Here is a 17,295-nt window from a genome sequence, read left to right as displayed (position 1 = left end):
GTTTTATGCAATAACAATGCATTCATGCATAGTAATGTTGGTAGTGAATCTGCAATGAATGTGGCAGCCACAGTGGGTGCCCGTCACTTCACACAGGTGTGATTTTTGTATGGAGAGCACTGCAGTGTGCAACCTAACATAATTACATTTACTCTCAATCATGTCCATTAGTAACAAAGCCTAATTCTGGACATACTCATTGGATTACTGGAGGCTTAACCACTTGAACCCTAGTGTCTCTATTCTGGGACGAATATTTGTGCCACACATTGTGAGCTTGTAGATCAGCTATTTTTGGTAAAGATATTTAGTGTAGCGCAAAAACAGGAGGTAGCCTCCCTACATAGTATAGCCTTGGGAGACTCCGGTCAACTAAGTATATCTGTACAGTAGGGTTTAAGTGGTTAAAAAAGTTCCCCATCCCCTCAACCTTTTTAGATACATGTCTTTGGCCCTTTTCAACCCTTGGCAACCCAGAAGGGTCAGCGTTTGGAGCCAAGGGGAAATAAGCTCTGACAGAATGACAAGCTTCTCCGCCTCTTAGTGCTTACCATAAACTCATCTAATTGCTCTGTGGCTCCAAAACCCACAATAAGAATTCATCTGCTGGGGCCCAGAGCAGCGGGATACTCATTCAGACTTCCGGAAGACCTCTGAGTCTGAACGTCTGCCGTAATGGACAGACAGACAGACAGATACACACACACACACACACACACACACACACACACACGCACGCGCACACACACACACACACACATACACACACACACACAGACACACAGACACACAGACACACAGGCACACACATCCTCACAAACATTGTGCTTGTGAGGAGATTCTTTATTCTTTGGTCTTTATACCCGACTGTCTTTCTAAACACAGACACACACTCATTTTCTCCACATCTTATGAACACGCATGAGCTTTTAGATTGCTTATTTTACCTATTTAAAGGTGCAGAGTATGTTATGAATTTTTCACAATAGGAGCACAGCAGTTATTTTAAACTCCTTCACTCAGTGAATCGCCCTACGGGGGGAGTGCCATCTCTGGCATGAACACACAGAATTAAACCATATACTTCACGAACAATTTCATTGGTCGGGACTTCTACCCGCCCATGGCATGATCACCCCTCCCACCGGGGTGATAACGTTCCACTCATGCCACACGGGTCATTCCGATTGTCTTCTGCTTGCTGAACGCACGTTAAGCCACGCTACCTGTTTGTATTTACCTGTTGAAACCGTATCTCACCAAGACGGGCCATCGGCTTGTACCAAGAGATTCACAGTGTTCTGCAAACCCTCCGGTAGCCCTCTTCACGACGACACGTCTCTTGCAAAAGATCACGTAAGTGTTTACCGGCCGCTGAGAAGCGTAACAAAGGTCTTGTGCAGTGTAGAGTTGTTAGCCTGCTAGCCAGCTTCCTCCTCCGGTCGTTAGCTCTAGCTAGCGGCCCTCCTCGGCTAGCCTTAGCTCGGTGGTGCAGCGCCGAGAGACGCCACTTAGCCTCGCTAGTACACAACGTTAGCCTCCTCCCGCGCCGTAAGACCGGGCTGTCTGCTAGCTTGCACTCGCATACACAACGAGCCTTAGACGCGGCCCTGCCTTGTTAGCTTGACGCCGAAAGACACTAGCTAACTCGCCGCTACGCTCCGCGCCGCTGGATACACATCGCCGACGCGGCCCGACCTTGTTTACTTGCCGCCGAAAGACGTTAGTATTACTCGCCGCCGAGGCTACTCTCCGCCTCCGACATTTTACACGCTCCCGCGGTAAAGACCGGAGTGCATCTTCCAGGCCATCGCCGAAAGACGAGGCCTCACCACTGGGTTTATTAGTGTAAACAATAACCCACTTGACCCACGTGACGACCCGCGGATAGTGACCACTTTCTAGTAGTCACTGAAGTAACTCTGGTTGTAGTACTTTCCCCGAAAGTTACGAAAGTAACCCGGGTTCTAGTAATTTGAATTTTTTGTTGGAAATTTTCAAAAAATTGGTTTTCTCTGCTATCTTGAGTGTTTGTGTAAACTCCACTCTAGTTAACATGGATACTGACAAGAACCTGGCATCCACTAGCACCAAGGCTAGCAGCATAGCAGCTACTCCACAGAGGGTCTGTCTCCACAGGTCATGCTCCAACCTTCTGGCTGTAGATGACCTCCACACAAGCTGTGCCTTTGCCTGGACTTCTTCGCCAGGCCATCCTTGCGCCTGGCTTCTGTCCATGCTGTCTTCCCCTTTCCTTCCGGCGGAAGCAGAGGCGTCTTCAGCGGGTTGAGGTCCGCATCGCCCACGGCGATGCCAACTTGGACGACCCGGGTTTTGATCTGAGAACACATTCTCCACTCTGACCCAGCGCCCCAATACAGGGGCTCGTCCTAAGCCTACATCCACCGCCACCGGACAGGCAGCAGCCTGCACCTGGAGCCAGGGGGATGGGCACAACTACGCTCCGGCTAAGAAGGTACCTAAGCCCGCTGAAAAAACGGGCTCCAACCTTATAACTTAAAAGAGAAGTGCTTCTACAATATCTTGGACTGCGGGTTCCTTCTTCAAGCTACACCAACACCCAAGATGGCCTGCAGGGGTGACAACAGCTCTAGTTGACTCGCCGCCGAAGCTACTCTCCGCCTCCGGCCTTTTACACGCTCCCGCGGTAAAAAAACGGAGCGCAATTTGCCAGGCCATCGCCAAAAGACGAGGCCTCACCACTGGGCTTATTAGTGTAAACAATAACCTACGTGACAACACGCAGACAGTGACTACGGTCCTAGTAGTTACGAAAGTAACTCTAGTTCTAGTACTCTCCCTGCTAGGTTACGAAAGTAACCCAGGTTCTAGTAATTTCTCTGCTATTTTTGAGTGCTCTGTGTAAACTCCACTCTAACTAGCAAGAGCCTGCGGGTGGTTTGTTTTCTCTGCTATCTTGAGTGTTTGTGAAAACTCCACTCTAGTTGGCATGGATACTAACAAGAACCCAGCCCCCACCGCCTCGTCCTCTCTCTCCAGACCCCTCAACCTTGACGCGTCTCGGAGACACCATGACGAGTCCTTCCTGGGCTCCTCCCCTGCCAAGAAGGCGGCTCGGACCGCCAACAACAAGCTCCACACGCTCTTCACCACACTGGTAAACAGACCTGTGGAGCCAGACCCAAGACATCAGCCAGGCCTCGCCGGCTGGCTCTTGGTGCTGCTCTCCCTCCAGCGGGATCTCGTCAGCCCACCAACGAGGCTCCTTCGAGCCGGGTGGTTGCGACAACGGGATGTCGGATGCAGTCCTAGGCCTCCACCGACGACTACCGCTACTACTACCTCACGCAGCGGCCAAAGGCACGAGTCTCACTCAACGTGGTTCCCCAGCGACCCTCGACTACCGACTGCTTCCCTCAACATTACAGGTATGTACATTGTGAAGCTAGGTTTGTTTAGCTTTTAGCTAACCTTTTCGAGGTCGGGAGTAGCAACCTCGTCGGATGGCCGATGCCACCCTAGCTGCTTAGCATTCTAGATAGGCTGTTTTCAAGGTGGATGACTGACAACGAGCTCCTCCAAGAGCTCCCTCCGTGGCTGTGAGGGACAAACGTCCCCCATGCCCCGCTGACCAACGCCGCCGCCCTCCAGCAGCCGCGCCGCCGCCCTCCACGGGGGAGACGCACCCTGACGTCTTCCCCCATCAAACCCGCCTCAGGGCTTGCGCTGGGCGTAGTAGTCTCGGACTGCACTCCCAAGCCGCCCCACAAGAGGTTGAGGCTCATGGCACGGGTTCCCGCCATGTCCGGGCCCATGGTCCTGTGCGACCACGCGCTCCCCTGGCGATGGAGAACCCCCTTGCGCGTCGCCTGACACAGTGGAAACTGTGCGGAGCGTCTTCTTGGGTTCTCCGCTCCATAGCGAGAGGTTACAGGCTCCAGTTCGCTATGAGGCCCCCTGCATTCGGAGAAGCCCTCTACTCCGAGGCACACGGCGAAGCGGGTCAGATTCTCCAGCAGGAGATCAACTCTGTCCTGTTTCTGTAATGAAGGCTTTGCCCAAAAAACAGAAACAACAACAATATCGGGGGGGCATGAGCTCGCTGTGGAGGGAAACCCCTGGGTTTCCCGACACAATGAGACGGGACCTATTTCCGGTGCCGAGTGCACCCGTTTCGACGGGCACACTCGTCACGAGCCGGACAGGTCATGCCCAATTTTTCTCTCGTCCAGGGAGCTCCACTGCCACAGTGGAGGCTCCCATGGCCACAGAGAACCCTCTGGCTCGATGCCGACCGCAGTGGGAACTGTGCGGAGCATCCCCCTGGGTCCTACGCACCATAGCGAAGGGCTACAGGCTCCAGTTTGCTATGAGACCACCCGCTTTCGCAGAAGTCCTCTTCTCCGAAGCTCGTGGGCAAGCGGCAGAAGTGCTCCAGACAGAGATTCAGTCCCTGCTGGAGAAGAAGGCCGTCAGAGAGGTACCATTGACTCAGAGTCGCAGCGTTTTTTACTCCCGCTACTTCCTGGTCAAGAAAAAAGGGGGGGGGCTACGTCCGATACTGGACCTACGGGCTCTCAATCGGTACCTCAAGACCTTCAACTTCAAAATGCTGACGGCCAAGTCCCTCGTACGTTCCATACGTCCAAACGACTGGTTCACGTCGATAGACCTGAAAGACGCCTATTTTCATATTCCCATTTACCCACCTCACAGGAAATTCCTGAGGTTCGGTTTCAAGGGGAGAGTGTACGAGTACACTGTCCTCCCCTTTGGGATGTCCCTGAGCCCCAGGGTCTTTGTGAAATGCACCGAGGCAGCGATTGCCCCGCTGCGGCGTCTGGGTCTCCGCGTAGCGAGCTACATCGACGATTGGCTATTAAGCGCGGACTCTGCATGAGAGGCGATGCGGAACACCACTCAAGTGGTGCTCCACATGACCTCCCTGGGGTTCACCATCAATCACGAGAAGAGTGTTCTGGTCCCCACAAGGTCGATAGACTTCATAGGCATAGCACTGGATTCAGTCTCCTACACGGCTCGACTGAGCCAAGCGAGGATGGACGCTTTCCTACAGTGCGTGACGCTGTTCAGGACGGGACAGAGGGTCCCCTTCCGAACCTGCCTAAGGATGGCCGGGCTCATGGCGTTGGCCATCTCCCTAGTACGGCTGGGCAGGCTATACATGAGACCTTTCCAGAGATGGATAAGGTCCCTAGGTGTGCCCACCAGGTGCCTGTCACGGCGAGTGACGGTATCTGCAGGTTGTGTACTCGCCCTGAAGTGGTGGTCGAACAGAGGTGTCCTGGTGGAGGGTGTTCCCCTGGGACAGACCCTTACCAGGAAGATCGTCACCACGGACGCCAGCATGTCGGGGTGGGGGGCCACCCACGACGGCAGGACGACCAGAGGAGTGTGGCACGGAGCCATGAGGCGTGCACACATCAACTATCTGGAGCTCCTGGCGGTCTCCCTTGCCCTGCGGCACTTCAAACCGTTTATCCAGGGGTGTCACGTTCTGGTTCGAACCGACAACACCACGACAATGTGCTATATCAACAAGCAGGGAGGGCTCAAATCCCTGCGCCTGCACACGTTGGCACACAGGCTACTGACATGGTGCCACGAGCATCTGCTGTCGATCACGGCCTGCCATGTCCCAGGACTCCTGAACACAGGAGCCGACCTGTTGTCCAGAGGCCCACTCCGTTACCACGAGTGGTCGCTGCACAAGGAAGTAGCAGCTCAGATATGGGCCAGATACGGCACGCCGGTGGCGGACCTGTTCGCGTCGGAAGAGAACACGAAGTGTCAGTACTTCTTCTCCCTGACAGGGTCCCCGTCTCTGGGCATGGATGCGTTGGCGCACCCTTGGCCGAGGGGCCTGCTTTATGCATTCCCTCCTCTGCCCCTGATCCCCCCCGCCCTGGCCAGGGTGAGGACTCAGGGCCTATGCATGCTACTGGTGGCCCCGGCTTGGGGGTCTTGGAGGTCGGACATAGTCCCACTCCTGTACGACCAGCCCTGGCAGATCCCGCTGCGGAGGGACCTGCTCACCCAAGCGGGGCAGGATATCTTCCATCCACGTCCACAGGACCTGGACCTCTGGGTCTGGCCCGTGAGGGGCTGAACCTGGATGCCGAAGGCCTGCCCCCGAACGTCATCACGACGATTCTAGGGGCGATAGCCCCGTCTACTAGACAACGATACAACACGGCCTGGACCGTGTTCGAACGTTGGTGTGCGGCCAGACCTGTACGGGTTATCCCGTTTCAGGCTTCAGTGAGGCACATTCTGACCTTCTTGCAGGAATTCCTGGACAGAGGTCTAGGCCAATCCTCTGTGAAGGTCAACCTGGCGGCCATTTCGGCATGCCACGTGGGGGTAGACGGCAAGACAGTAGGTGAGAACCTGCTAGTCCGTCGTTTCATGGCGGGCGTTAGGCGAGCCTTTCCAGTTTCCAGATCTCTGGTCCCATCATGGGACCTGACTCTGGTACTGGACGCCCTTTCACAGGGCCCCTTCGAGCCACTGGGGACAGTGGACTTGAAGTTCCTCACACTAAAGACTGCTCTGCTGGTCGCTTTGACGACTGCGAAGCGAGCCAGCGACATACATGCGCTTTCGGTCAACCCGAGCTGCATGAGATTCAGCGGGAACGACTCTAGAGTCTCTATTAGGCCGAGCCTCGCGTTCTTGCCTAAGAATTTCCCCTCTGGCTGCGCCCCGGTCGATCTGATGGCATTTCACCCGCCACCTTTCTCCTCTGTGGAGGAGAGGAGGTTGAATTGCCTATGCCCGGTCAGAGCGCTGAGACACTATGTGGACAGAACTGCTCCTTTCAGGAATGGGGATCAATTGTTCGTGTCATGGGGTTCCCAAAGTAAGGGAAAACCGATAACGAAGGTAAGACTTTCACAGTGGATTGTGGAAGCCATTCGTTTGGCATATGCCGAGAGAGGAGTGGAGCCCCCAGGGGGCTTGAGGGCTCACTCTACTAGGGGTATGTCTACATCCTGGGCGCTCGCTAAGGGTGTCCCCATTCAGGATGTTTGTACGGCGGCGAGCTGGTCGCCCCCCTCGACTTTCGCCGAATAACTTGGATGTGGTGCCGTCTGCAATGGCTCATGCCGTTTTAGACGTCGCTTCCTGGGTTGGCCGTCACGGGTAAAAAGCCTGTGACGTTGGTTGGGACTTGTTCAACTGGTAGGTAGCTATACGGGAGTTTATATTTCCCCATAGGGCGATTCACTGAGTGAAGGAGTTTAAAATAACTATAGGTTACTTTAGTAACCCCAGTTATTTAAACGACTGAGCGAGGTGAATCGCCCGAAAGACTACCCTTCTGACTTAACTAAGCAGAAGCCAATCTGGTTAACATGGAATGACCCGTGTGGCATGAGTGGAACGTTATCACCCCGGTGGGAGGGGTGATCATGCCATGGGCGGGTAGAAGTCCCGACCAATGAAATTGTTCGTGAAGTATATGGTTTAATTCTGTGTGTTCATGCCAGAGATGGCACTCCCCCCGTAGGGCGATTCACCTCGCTCAGTCGTTTAAATAACTGGGGTTACTAAAGTAACCTATAGTTTTGGAAACCCCAGCAGACTGACAAAGCACTGAGCGTTTATTTTGCGATTGCACGTTCACATTTGGAAAATCTGCTTGATAAGAACTGAAATAATGAGCATTATTTGGAAGAGTTTTAGGCAATTCCCACGAGCAGGTGGATGATAACAGCTTGGTGGAGTATTTGTATTTACGTGTGTGTGTGTGTGTGTGTGTGTGTGTGTGTGTGTGTGCGTGCGTGTGCGTATCTTTGTCATTAGAGCAGGTCATTGATGTCTGCATTGATGTTATACATCACTGCCGAGTGTGTGTGTGTGTGTGTGTGAGTGTGTGTGTGTGTGTGTGTGTGTGTGTGTGTGTGTGTGTGTGTGTGTGTGTGTGTGTGTGTGTGTGTGCGTGCGCGTGTGCGTGTGTTCATTAAGCCTGAGACTCAGCAGGTGATCACAGGGGCTGATGGGCCTGTGTTTTAATTGCTCAGATGACATTCTGCCATGAGGCTTGTGGAGAGCTCTGCAGGCTGGCCGAGTATGACTCAAATATCGCATATGTCATTTAGTGGTTATTTTTGATCCAAAGTTATTTACTGTGATTGCATTTATGTCCTAGAAGCATCGCTGAGCCCAGTGAGCTCATAGCAACTGGCATGAACTTGGATCAGCACACTAGCATTTTCTGAGAATGATTTCACATTCAAATCGGTATGAGCCGTCTGCCCCGCTCTTTATTAAATATTCACTATTACCCATTGACAAAGTAAACGTTTTTCAGACCTGTTTATTTATGTTTAAATTAAAAAAATGCATAGAAGACATTCCGTCTTCTTTTCACAATTTCAGCTGGCTACTAAGTCACCAGTTATGCAATACCTGTTTTCAGACTCGGAGTACTCACCGAGTCACTGGACAGCGGGCAGACGGATACAGTACAGATACCGTATTTGAGATTATTTGGTTCTCTGAAACTATTAGTCTCATCGAATTCCCACTCTCGAGTCTGCACATGGTCATCAGAGAAACACACCAAGTTTGAGGTTGTTAAGTCAAACAGTGCCTGAGTTATGCCTGGGACAGACACACATACAGAGGTTTCCTCAATTTATAATTTAGATATGTGGTGATGACTGAGATATAGCTTGAAGAGTGAAGACACTCCAATTCTCCAAACACTAAGTTTGGGTTCGCTGTAGTTTCATGAGTTCGTTTCTTGGTGTTAACGATGTTAATATGACAGCTTGGTGTCACACAATACAAATGACTGAGCCATCATCAAATTATTACTTTCCCTTTCAACTCAATGACAATAACCAGCCCCCGGTAGAAGTTTAAAATGAATAATTACACTGACTCTTTATCATTCTGGGGAAATTCAATTTTTAGCAACTTTTACTTGAGTGCTACACTACAACTGCAAAGCAGCAGAGGCACGCATCACATCGAATGCCTAAAAGTGCACATTGTGTGACTGCTAAAGAGACGACATTAGCTCAAATTAGATTGTGGAACATGATGCTGTGATATTGTGCCTTTGTGAGTGGCTGCACATGGTGTGACTGTTTAATACAGGTCTCTAATGGGAGCTTCTTTACCCACTATACAAGGAGACATTGAAGGGTTATTTATTAATTAAAAAAGAAATACCCTCTATCACAGCGGGTTAAGCAAAGTGTGTTTGCTGTAAAAGTAATGGGACTCTCAATCAAGCTCGCAATTCACATTTTGAGAATATTTCTCACTGCAGTTACGGACAATTGCGGTGGTGGGAATATTCAGCAGCAGCGCCTGATCAGGCACGTGCACACATAGACATCAAAGGGGGCTTCAACCCCTGCCCTTTTACCTGTCTGTAAAATAACTGCCCTCTCCAGACCATGAATGCGGCATTTACTATGATGAAAGAAATGCAAATGGCCTCCTCTCCTTGCCATACCCAAGAATTGCTTTTTTCTGAACTCTCTTGAGCTTGAATGCAGCATTTTGCGTTGAAATAATTAGTTTAGAAATCCATGTCAAGGCCGCATCTCCAGTAGCCAACGAGTGCAGGGTCGCGCCCGAAAAAGATCTACAAGCTTGTAGATCGGCTATTTTCTTCCAAAACTTATGGAATTTCAGTCCCTGCCTCTGTAACACTCTCTGCTCGTCCCAGCAGCTGATTAAACCCACACTTCTCTCTATGCTACTGATTGTGTCCTGGGCCAGGGATTCTTTTTCACTTTGAAATCCTGTGCTCCAGGCTACAGCAACTCAAATTGTCACATGCATGCGGTTCTCCTAATTTAATACAAAATAACATACAAAGTTGAAGTATTACAAGGTTTCTGCCCCACAGCAAGCAACACAATCCAGTAATGGACAGTTGTGTAATTCTTCCTGTTGACTTAGGCCTAGAGTAGTTATTGTCCAGCCATAACCAATTACAATGCTGACAAAGGCCAGAGAGATGAAACACGTTCTTTTATTTGAAAATAAGTGTTTACACTGTTTTCGTGAGTGTGGGTGTTTCCTTATTTTCCCATAACAAATCCCAGGATACTCGTACAAAGTTAGCACACTTCCTAGTTCTCCTCCCAAAAAAGTCTAAAGGGTTTTTGCATTGGATTTTTGATGATTGCTGAATAAAAGCTCTGAAGTCTTCACAAATAAATGCCCATTTTATGCTTATCTAGAAACCTAATAGTTACATTATGAATGAACATAACACCATGGGTGCATGTCTTGGACGTCACCACCACGAATAATGCTTACACAATTCAGAGTGTATAGTATTTATGTCATGTAGTATTTTATATCAGAGAACAAAACGTGAATTCCTAAAGCCTGACATTATTTCAGACATTTAACCCCATAGCTTAGGCCTAGATTTTGAGAAAGACAATTAGGAAGCGCAAATCGTTTTCAAGTATTGGGGCTACAATCTTCATAATTTTATTGATTGAGTGGGCAGTGGGCTTTGAACGGTTTTAATTATTTTTTTCTATGACCATAGCCTCTCTCTCTGATCTCAGTCCCCCAATGAGCTTTATTTTATTTTGTAGTAATGTGAAAAGTATTTGTATGGTTAAGTTAACGAGACATTGTGGCTCGTTTGGGTTTCTCCAATCTTGCGCTATCATGCACATATAGGTCGTCTCTGAATCGCTCAACAGTTTGAGAAACATCACAGAAACAATTCGTATACTGGCCCAGTGATGAATATATCTCTGAATATCAGTGAACCCTAGCGTCCCTATTGGGCATGTCATAATAGTTGAACATTTGGTGAAATATGTGACCGTTCTGCGAAAGTAGCAACCTACAAACTCACAAGGCATGTGAGCTTGTTAGCTTGTAGATCACATCAAATAGGCAGTAGACCAAGTATAGACCCCTGGGGGCGCCCGGTCAACGATGTAGTGTATACAGTATAGGGTTTACGTGGTTCAATGTGCCAGAGACTATCAACTAATGTACATAATTCAGCTGTCTCGTTGTCTTCTTCTGCAGCTGCTTTACTGGAACACTTACACCAGCCTTAGTTACAGTCAATAGTGCATTATGTGTCTGTGCATGTTTGGAGTCTTGGCTTGAAATCGTCAGTGGGGAAACCCCAGATGTTCAAATAGAATGCAATGCTAGATTAACTCATTAAGCCGTACTACCCTATACCTATTGTGGATATTTTCCCTTTTTTGTCTATTCTACACCCTTCAGACTACAGTTTTACTGTTGAACTCCACACTACCTGAGTGAACATAATCCGGCATCTGCAATCAGATATTGTGCCTGCCAAATGCATAGTTTGCAGAGTCAACATCCCACTATGCACCCATTCAGAATCACCCCTTTAAAATAGTTTTAAATGTCAAGACATAGTTAGAGCAGCTCTTTTTTTGCTCCAGGCACACCATTGGGCAAGTCAAAATCTCAAGGCACACCTGCATTCATAGCGAACTGTGTTGCATTGAGATGCGTTGTGAGCTTGTAGATCAGCCATGTTTTTTTCCGTATCTTCTACATTAACAAGTTTAAATCAAGCTGCTTTTCTTTTGCCGGGCCTCCCCCAGTACCTCGGCTTCATGTCAGTACCTTGGCTTATCTGCACCTCTCTTGTCTTTCACTCTTACTGATGTTGTTGTTATGACACCTGAATTCCCCCCCCTGGAGTCAATATCGGATTGTATCGTATTGTATTATATAGTATCTCATCGTACATTGCATTATAATCTTTCCAACACAGCAATGTACTATCTACCCCTAACCCACCCCATTATTATTTCTTATCTGTTAAAATTCTAAAGAACAGGCAGAAGATCAAAAGGTTGGCTGGTTGCTTTGCTGCAGCAAAGGCTCTGTATTTGTGAATAGTCACTCACCAATGTTATATAATTTGTTCTGATATTTTCTATAATTGAGGTTGCGGCACTCTGAGATGATAATGGTTTTGTTTACTGGCTGCTTATAACTGGTGGGAGAGCATGCAGTCAGCAAACAGCTGCTTCACAATTAGCTCCTCATGAGTTAATGAATATTATATAATATTATATCTCTGCTGTCGGGAGGAAACCTCATAACTCCAAAAAAATTCAGGAAATTAAGAAAACCTTATATTTTTTAAAACAAATCAATACAGCCTCATCAAAGTTGGTGTTGTAACTTTATTGTCAATTACTTCCATGAGAGGGGGAGAGGTGGTGGAGTTAGTTGCTTTAGCAGACATTTTGAGGGTCCAATGGAGTTAAGAGGTTTTGTCCAAAGCACTTTTTACTACTTTCCATTGGTTCAATATTTTCAAAACAGACGTAAAGGGTGTTCAATAGCACTGATTTATGCCAAAAAAAATCTACGATATATACACCGTAATCACATTTCTTTGCAGCACTCAATTTGTTATTCCATGTTTATCGTTAATTAAGTCATCCATGAGAAGGCTTATTATTGGCTTGAGCTATGCTTCATCATGTCATCATGCACATAACATAGTGCAGTACAATCTTGGTCGATGTGATGCGTTGTGAGCATTTCACGTGCATCAAAGTATAGGGTTGATGTTGATTAGTCTTTACCGAGGTAGAGATGTCAGGCTGTGCTCAATGTTGTATTATCAAACATGTCAGAAATACATCTTCATGAGGATTGTTGTGATAGCTTAGTCACGTCAGATAACCACTCCGGAAATGCTGACCTAAGCTGTGAACTTAGCACTGGCATTACATCAGCTTAAAACACTCTGTCACTCGCCTACCCATTCACTCACTCACTCACTCACTCACTCACTCACTCACTCACTCACTCACTCACTCACTCATGCACACACACACACACACACACACACACACACACACACACACACACACACACACACACACACACACACACACGATGTGTCTGTTTTTTCTCTCTCTTTATACACACACGTTATTTTTTAATGCTGCATCCATTGACTTGCTGCACGTTGTTGGCAAGACTGGTAGCAGAAGGCATCTCCAAAATTCAGTGGTTCTCAAAAGTGGGGTCCAGAGAGCCCCAGGGGTCCTGGGGGAGTTCCAGGCGGGCCCCAGCAAAACTACTGATAGTTAGGATAGGAAGTTAGGACACCAAATGGATCATTACAGGTCTGTAACTCCGAGTGTACAAATAGAACCAAATGCTCCAATTGGTTACGGGGGCTTAATGCATACCAACCTGGGGGTCCTTGAAATGAACAACTCTGACTCTGACCACCACTCCCAACCCCCAACCGACCACCCCCTCCTTCCGCATGTCTTCCCACTGTGAGAAAAGCCCAGAGATGACATCAGTGTTGGGCTGAAGCCCATCAGGGTCGGAAGCTGCTGCTTGAACAACATAGCCTAAACCCACATGTTCCAGCATTGTGTCTTTCACTTAGTTTTTTAATCTTGCCTCTGCTGCTGTCCTACTATTCTCTGTATCAGACATAAACACAGCCTGGACAGGATGAGATGGGAAGGGGGGCAGTCCGGCAGAAGGATATACAGACCAGGGGCCTGATAGACTAAACCACAACGTCAGACTGAGTGGGCGAGGGGAAGTGACAAAAAAAAAGCTAAACATTTGAGGTCTGGTCAGGAGAATAAGAATAGAAAGTCTCTCTCTCTCTCCCCCTCCCCTTGCTCTTGCTCTCTCCCTCCAATCCTCTCTCTGAGTCACCCCCCCAGTCCCAATCATGGCACCTGCTTTCACCATCATCCAGCCTTGGCCATCCCGCTCTAAGCGAAAGCCACGCTGTTCCGCAGTCCACTGACTTCAAACATGAGCTACTCCAGGAATGATAATGACAGAAACATGCCTGGAAAAATAGGTTTGTCCTCCAAAAATACACTCTTCTCTGTGTGTTGCTTTGGTCTTCTCTCTCTCTCTCTCTCTGTGTGTGCTCTCTCTCTCTCTCTGTGTGTGTGTGTGTGTGTGTGTGTGTGTACACAGTGATTTATTGCAGTTCTCTTCTCTCCCATTTTCAACAGTGATTGGATATGATGGGTTAGTTTGGTTTGGTACAACGCAGCAATAAAAGTCTGGCTGAGCACTAGCATGGTCTATTCCATCCTAACGCATAAGATGTACCCAGCTGTGCGTGGAGGTGTCGTGCACCAAAGCTTGTAGATCGGCCATTTTCAGTGCGTGACACTGCACAGCGAAGTACATCAAGAGCTTTAGAAGTACACCTGTCTCATGCCAGAGCAAGGGGGAGCTGTGCACACACACACACACACACACACACACACACACACAGGTCGGCCGCAAGACATTCCCACTGTGCTTCATTTCACATTCCAATCCTGTGACAGCATGTCTGCTTTTATACGTTCATATTTTTCTTTTATTAATTTAAAACAGAAATTACTCATAGTGTTAAAAGTGTTAGATTTTGTTTGATGCAGAGCCCAAGCATGTTTAATGTGTTTAATGAGCGTGTTCCAAGTGGTTTATGTGGTAGATATTGTTACATCCCCTTTCCCTAGGATCAATCTGTGGCTTCCATACCTGCATCTAGATTAATTCCTTCACCTACGGGTTTCCTTTGATGATTACATTTTTTTATTTTTTTATTTTTTACATGATGTAATTTCCTGAGGGAGTACACACTCTGGAGAATGGTAGGAATGATTGCAGAGAACTTTGGGTCTGAACTGATGAAAGTCAGGCACCAAAATTAAACCTGCATCATTATGTGCCTAAAGTACCATTGCTTCATTGCAAGTGTGGTCTGAGGACCGCCAGGGATCCTTGGTGAGGATACCAGGGTGGGTACCAGGGGGTCTGCAGAAATATTAGTTTATATAGCATCACAATCATTTCACCCACTTTTTAACCTGAGATCTGCTATTTTTAAAGTGACCATTTAAACTATAATCTTTGCTTTTGTGGGTCAGTCACAAAATATTTTTGAGATGGGGTCCGCAGCCAATTACATATCATTTTTGGGGTCCTTGACATGAAAAAGTTTGAAAACCAGTGCCCTAAACACCCTCACACCAACATTGATTTTCATAGGGAGCATGGTGGCGCAGTCGGTAGCGCTGTCGCCTCAAAGCTAAAAGGTCTTGTTGTTCGATTCCCACTGGGGACGCATGGGCACTGGGGGCGTGTTCTCTCCTCCGTGTCATCAGTGCCCATACCCTAGGTGGGGTTCACGAAAAGACCTTTCTGTGTGGAGTTTGCATATTCTCCCCGTGTCCCCTAAGGTACACAAAACATGCAGTAACCCTGGTCTATATACTGCCTTCCCCTGGCTGGCCAGCCAGGGCACCTGATGGAGAGGAAAGGAACTGGTTGGAATAACGTGTTCCTTCCACACGCTACGTCCAACCGGGGAAATTCCCTCCTGTCCAGGTGAAAAGAAGCAGCTTGAACTCCTCATGCACTGAAGGAAGCATGAGTTCATTCCATTTCTCTCCCCAGGTTGGCAGACAGAATGTAGCATCCAGGATTACATAGACAATTGACACTGGGTGAAGAAAATGGGTTACAACATTTGTGGGATGAATATGTAGGGGGAAAAAAACATTCATTTTCATATAGTTGTCTTATCCTTATTACATTTGTATTGCTTCAGTTTATAGCCTCGAGTGTAGTCACAAGTCACAATTATGCACCGCCAAGACATGGTGAACAAAAATAGGCTAGATATTGATCTCTGAACTGAAGAAGAAAATAGAATCATAGCTTCTCATTTGGTTATGCTTTTATGGAGGCAAAGCACATGGCTTCACGCTCATGTAGTCAAAGTAGAATCTGACTCTTGATGTCACAAGCAATACAAAATATCTAGTTTAAAACTGCAATCATGACAACATTGCTGTTCTCATTTGAGTGCCGAAGAAACTCACAGTATTGACTTTTGTTGGTGTACTGAGTGGATTATTTACATCTCGTGTACTTTTGAACCATCAATGCTTGCTTCTGGTCCTCACTGAACTAGCCTCACCCATTCCGATAATTACATCACGCATGTCAACTTGTCTTCCACACTCCAGATAAACCCGTAAACCGTTGGAATGTCACGCATCCTGGAGCTGGAATGCTCTCTTCATGGCTTCATGGCATCAAGGCCTCCTTGGGAATGTTCCAGATCCTCTCAGCTATCACCTGCCCACTGTGGTCAGAGCCATTGATGGACACGTAGCTCTCTATCTAAGGCTCTGGTATGAGCATGGATCATGACTCAGTCATCTTCCAGCCACCATGACCCTGTCATGGTGTCAGTGGCAGTGCCATGTGCTAGGTTTATCTTAGATGTCTGCAGCAAACTGTTCATGGGAATATGGGCATTGAAACAGATAGACCCCACATGAAATGCAAAGATTTCTACTGGAATCGATATACTCATTGGTACCATACATTATTATCAAAGGTTTTATGGAAAGTCCCATATAGTTATATTATATTCCACCTAATTGATCAAAGAGAATTTTGAATTGATGTCTGTTTTAGTATGTCTAATTCTATGGACAGCTCCTTTGTGAACACACGCCATATACTGTATGTTAAAGATTGATGTGGTCAAGGGCCTGATCGCTTGACCATGTATGGACCTGCAGTGAGCCACTATAGAGTCAGAGACGTCAGCCGGGGAAATAGAGAGGATGACTTATTAGATGGGTATTCTTCTCTCATACACCCACCAGCCATGGAAATGAGACATCAGGAATGCAAAATATGTGTCCCCTCACTTTGACTATGTGATGTCCATCTTTGATGTGATTTCTAATGCCCCTTCTGAGGCGTTACACAAACATCCTTTGGTACTTTTGTCACGATCGTCACTCATGACGCTTAGTTATTCCTCCAGGTGATTTGAGTGGAGATGAGAGCGCTAAAATCCAAAATGTTTGGTTTGCAATACTTATAGAGTAGGGAAGAGCTGGTCATGCATGGCACAGGAACTGGTCAGGAAGGATTTGACTCATGCCAGGAACCTCTGTTATTTTGTAATCACTATTCAGTACATTTATTTTCTTCTTGCTTTTTCATTTATGAGTTCCACTGCTTGGCTATGTCATGGGATTTTGTCAATATGGGTGCTTTTATCAGATCTTCTCTTTCCATATACGGTAGCCATTTTTGGAGTGGAGATGCTGTTGAAGTACGTGGTGTGCATGATGTCACACACCTAAAATAGCCGATCTACAAGCTCACAGTGCATCAGAGCGTGATGTGTTGTGAACTGTTAGATCTGCTATTTAGATATAGAATGTCAAAGAAATGAGCAAATGGTTGTTTCTAATTAGTAGGATCTGAGCTTGTAAATTC

The 17,295-nt window shown here is 47.6% G+C and overlaps 1 protein-coding gene across 3 annotated transcripts in view; it reads left to right on the top strand.

Moving 5' to 3' along the window:
• The window catches only part of ddah1 (dimethylarginine dimethylaminohydrolase 1), a 90,464-nt gene that overhangs the window by 24,650 nt on the left and 48,519 nt on the right, over positions 1-17,295 (top strand). The gene's annotated exons all lie outside the window — the stretch shown is intronic.

This window comes from Protomyctophum bolini (genome assembly GCF_963924005.1).
Source record: "Protomyctophum bolini genome assembly, chromosome: 8".
Classification (NCBI taxonomy): Eukaryota; Metazoa; Chordata; class Actinopteri; order Myctophiformes; family Myctophidae; genus Protomyctophum; species Protomyctophum bolini.
Note: the sequence above shows the minus strand (reverse complement) of the source record. Positions and strands in the feature narration are given on the sequence as shown.